The sequence below is a fragment of the Hippocampus comes genome, unplaced genomic scaffold (genome assembly GCF_001891065.2).
Source record: "Hippocampus comes isolate QL1 unplaced genomic scaffold, H_comes_QL1_v1.1 scaffold43, whole genome shotgun sequence".
Lineage (NCBI taxonomy): Eukaryota > Metazoa > Chordata > Actinopteri > Syngnathiformes > Syngnathidae > Hippocampus > Hippocampus comes.
Window position 1 is genome coordinate 1,584,713 of NW_017805276.1, and position 4,970 is coordinate 1,589,682.

The window sequence follows — 4,970 nt, forward strand, 5'->3', positions numbered from 1 at the left end:
AAAATATGTGACAAATACATACTACAATTTGATTATTGCACCAATAAATAAGAGTTGTGCATCACGTAAAATCGTAGTAGCCAATGGCACAGCAGCTATAAGTATGTTGCGTTCAGGAAACCCGCAGCTGCGATTAGCAGCCCATACTGAATTTTACCTTTCCTATCTTGAAATTTCTTTCATAACATGAGGCAATGTTTTTCTCTTGAGGCGTTTCATAACTTGAAAATTTCGTATGATGAGACTTTCGTATGTAGAGGTACCACTGTATTGGGTGCGATATCGAAGAACGAGTCTGGAACGTGTTAACTGTATTATAAATGTGCTATGTAAATAAACCTTGACCTTGACCTTAAATATCTTGTGTAAAAAATGTTTGATGTTTGATTCCTCCAACATTTATTAATTGCATTACTCTGTACGACAAAACGTTAGTGGTGTTTTGGGTTTTTTTTTGGGTTTGTTTGTTTTCCAAGCACATAACCAAGTTCTGCCAAAGGCCTTCAGTGAAGCAAACGATTGGTGAGATATCTATCAGACAAGTAAATAAAAGCAAATGTTTTCCTCGTAAAATGTCAACAGTAGCTCTTTGTAAGGATATCACGACTCTGCTGTGTGGCTGTGTCACAACCACACCATAAATCAAAAAGGGCAAAATAATCTGTAGCGACACATAGTCAGTGCGTTCTCTTTTTCCTGGATTGTGATCACTGCCTTCTTCTGCAGTCGAGGAAATCACAAATGATGGCGAACGTGTGTACCATGTGGCGCACTCATTATTTAAACCAAGAACTTTCCGCGTATGATTTTCGGAATGATTTGGATGACAAGAGTGGAAAAAAACGGGCATAGACCAATAAAAGGTCTATAAAAGTGATCGCATTGCATTTGTAAACATATCCACTTTGGGTTACATACAGTCTGGCGGCGGATATTCTCGTCTACCGCTGGTGTACGCAGTACATCACGTACAGCCTGAGCGGGTCAACGAGTAGAATCTCAGCGGTGTTGATCATTGACGAGAGATACAATAATGAGTCTGTTTGAGTGGCAGTTAGCGGTAGGTAGGCACACAAAGAACACGTGAGCATGATTGGCACTTGTGTCTCTTTCCATAGGCCGGACACCAACGCACTTTGGGGCGTCAACATCAGATAGAAGTTCAACAAAGCTGTGCTTTCACAGATTGTCCTTTCAGGTAACGGTCAACGGAGAATCACTACTGCTTATTGTTAGCTTTATAGCGTAATTGCCTACTTCATTTTTAATTGACTGTGACAATATCAATTTTTAAAAAAAGGTATTTGCTAAAAAAAAAAAAAAGTCTATGTGAGGCAAATGGAATCTTTGTGATCGAATTGTTGTTTTCTTGTTTGCTAAAAGCAGTAAAAAAAATTAATTAAAAAAAAAAGACTCGACGGTTATGCTATTAGGCTAACGTTAGATGAAACAGCCCGCGTCTGTTGACAAACTTCAAACCAGAATAGATTCCAAAGTAGTAAATCGAGATGCTATGTGAGAAACTCAGGAAAGTCTCCTCTGTCGTTCTGCAATCGCCCAAGCCACAAGCATTTCCAGGTTACATAAGAGCCTTTTGTGTAGGCGGAGATTTCCATTTGTCTATTTGTTTTTTTTTTTGCTCCCGTTGGCCACTCCGAAGTTTCCAATATCCTGATAGGGTTAGCTTCAAGCAGAATGTCATTTTAATGAAGTGATAGAAAAACGACTTGCTCTCCCTCAAAGTGCATTCCCAGCTTTTTGCTTTCAAAAAACCCCCCAAAAAATGCTTAACCCTTTATCACCTGTCAATTATTTGGCTACTGACTGGATGTGGGTGGTTGGTATAGCGCCTGCGTGGTACGCTAGAAACTACTCTATTCCTATGTTTCCTACCAGCGATTCATCAAACGGAAACTCTGACATAATGATATCTGATAATCCAAAATGTATGGGAATATAATGATATTATGTCAAGTATTTTCATCACAAGAAATGAGTGTTCAACAAGTTATGTATAGTATAGTTTTCAAATGAAATTCCTTATTTTAACATAATAGAACTTTGGAGCTGGAAAAGAATCTCTTTCAGGGTGGCTGCCTGACATTCAATTTATTTCATTAATTTGTTGATCGACTTTTGAAAAACAAACAAAAAAAAAAACGTCCGAATGGTACATTAGTCTCAGACCTTCAAAATCTGTTTTCCCTTGAGATGTGTTCACCTGATCCTCATTAAAGTTCGGTGACCTTGACGATTCGCATGCAGCTGATAAAACCTCAAGTTAATTAGGAGCTACGTGTGTCTCATGAGCTTTGTCCACAAAGCTATGTGTGACATTTACCGAGCACGGGATTTGGCTCGGCTACGTTTTGATCTGCCACTGACGAAGCTTGCGGTTGCAAGACAACGCATGCAATGCGCTGTTAGCGTGACCACAACACCCAGCATTTGACAAGTGGAAGATCTGGCAAAGTGTCCGTAAGGCTGCAAAACAGAGAGCCCTTGTGTACAATGCGTCAGCGTGTTTTGCTGGCCTTGCAGTCTATTTGTGTATTAATTTAGAAATGCGCTACAAGCAATGCTGCCATCAAAGTCCTCACGGCAGACAGACACTATAAAAATGCACGCTCAGGCTCTGGGATTTGTTTTCAGCTGCTCCTTCAGGCAAATGTCCACCTAAAAAGAAAAACATCATCTTTTCTCTCTGGTCTAGCCAACACTAATATTGTAAATAAGCTTTCTGAATATTAAGAATGCAGGACCAACAACGCCACCATTGACGAGCCAAAGCATCCCAAATTTATGCCTTCGGCCCACATCCACACATGGGAAAAAAATGCAAAAATAGTCTGACTGTAAGTGAAAATAAATATTTAACCCTTTCATGCACCCTGTAACCTGATAACATGATAAGCTTATCTTGTCCACTGGAGTAACCAGTGTCCCTGAATAGGTTCAAATCTAATATTCAATATACAGTATATGCAATCTTAGATACATTTGGCCTATTCAGTCTCTGATCCTTCGTCTGTTAATCCGAGCAGTGACCACTTTAAAAGTGTCACCACAGCGATATAATTAAACACAACAAACAGCCCCGAGAAACACAACCCAAGAAAAACATTTGGGAAATGGAATGTCAGCCAGGCAGGCCAGAGTCCTGCTTTTTGAATTGACGGGACGTTGGGATCATGCTGCTCTCTTTTTTTTTTTTCAACTGTCAAGGACATCAGTTTGCCTCAGCGTGCAAATTTGTGAACCTAAACACCCATTACTCGCACACAGCTGCTTGAGAAATTAGGCCCCCATTTACGATCACTATAAAACGTTAAGGATCATGCCCCAGCCTGACCTAAGATATGGAAATGGAAATCATGATGGCAAGAAGGCATTGGTCTTTGTCACAACACCACATGGTACAGCACTCTAGTCAAGTCAATATTATGGCCAGAATGCCATATATAATGCAATACAGCATATTAGTCATATAAACTATGCTACCTATGCATGAAATGTTTTGTGATATAAATGGTGAATTAACTCATTCACCACCATGGACACTGACACCAAAAAGTGTGGCTGTCAAGTGCGGGTAGGCATGGATTATGGGGGGTCTCACTTGAGACTGGCATAGCTTTTGAGTTGAAGACAAAGATGAGAGGGTGAATCTCAGCTCGTCGTGTCGATTGAGAAGGAAAGAAATGACAACACGCCTCCGTGGGTTTTCTCCGGGTACTCCAGTTTCCTCCCACATTCTAAAAACATGCATGGCAGGCTGATTGAACACTCCAAATTGTCCCTAGGTGTGATTATGAGCGTGGATTGTTGTTCGTCTGTGTGTGTGCCCTTCGAGTGCCTGGCAACCAGTTCAGGGTGTCCGCCGCCTACTGCCCAAAGACAGCTGGGATAGGCTCCAGCAAGTGGTTCAGAAGATGGATGGATGGATGCGGCCCTGATGCACATGCATTTTCCCACCCCAGCTTTAGATGAATCGAAATGTTTACCCAGTAAATCTTTCCTCAACCACTCATTCTGCTTGAAAGAGAAGGTCTTGGTGGACGTTGTGCCAGAGCTATATCTCAGCGGGGAAGCTGATGATGTGCGCAGAAACCAGTTGCCAGCGGTGGATATATGTTAAAATGATACCAAGACTTGATCTACAGACTTGACCTAGTGGCGCAGACGTGCTGAGAGTCAGGCTAGGCTTCCTTTTAACCTCCACCTGCCTAAATGTCATCTCCTTGCGACAATAGGCAAGACATTATTGTGACAGGCCCACTCAGAACACTCGAGTGTTTACACATGCAGTACTTTGAATGGGAACGTGTGTCCTGTGCATATGAATCAAGTGGATTTTCAGTGGTTGCGGGATTGCCTTGGTCTTGTTCCTCCCTTGAGTTTGCAACAGTACAGATGGCGGCCAGGCTCAGGGCCAGCGGGTCTGTGGCTGTTTAGTCACAGCGACTTCTTGTAGGAGTGGGCAGCTGTCTTGGAGTTGACAAGCAGACATCTTCCTGTCTGAGGGGACTCCTGTAGGTGGTAATGAGTCACCCCTGCAGATGTATAGCTCCTTTGTATCATCCCTCGGATAGAAGGCACAAAGTTCAGCACTCATCTGCTTGCATCTTGACAGTTCATTAAATGTCTACCACTTACCGGAACGTTTAGGGCCTGTTTCTACTGCAGGTATCTTGTGAACAAGAAGGGTTGAAGGACAAAAATGTTTTGCAGTCGACTGTAACGTGCTTAAAGTTGAGTCCGAGTCAATTAATCAATCGTCATTGAAAAATTTTCAGCACAACAGGGGGGTCCTGAATTTTAAATTTTTTAAAAATTATTATTATTATTATTTTTTTTTTTTTACGCCACTGACTGGTTTCACGTAAGGATACTTTATATTTCATCATAAGTATGATATAAATAGAGGCTACCGCTCTAATTAAAAAAAAAAAAAAGTTTTTCCCGGCATA

At 41.4% G+C, this 4,970-nt stretch overlaps 1 protein-coding gene and 1 long non-coding RNA gene across 4 annotated transcripts in view; one reads left to right on the forward strand and one right to left on the reverse strand.

The window, feature by feature from the left end:
- LOC109516093 (uncharacterized) overlaps positions 1–4,970 on the reverse strand; it is a 59,816-nt gene that overhangs the window by 44,950 nt on the left and 9,896 nt on the right. The window lies entirely within an intron of this gene.
- The window catches only part of LOC109516092 (KATNB1-like protein 1), a 12,060-nt gene continuing 8,167 nt past the window's right edge, over positions 1,078–4,970 (forward strand). For both annotated transcript variants that reach the window (XM_019870302.1, XM_019870301.1), the window contains exon 1: positions 1,078–1,198. The gene's annotated coding sequence lies outside the window, so the exon portion shown is untranslated. The remainder of the gene's footprint in view (positions 1,199–4,970) is intronic.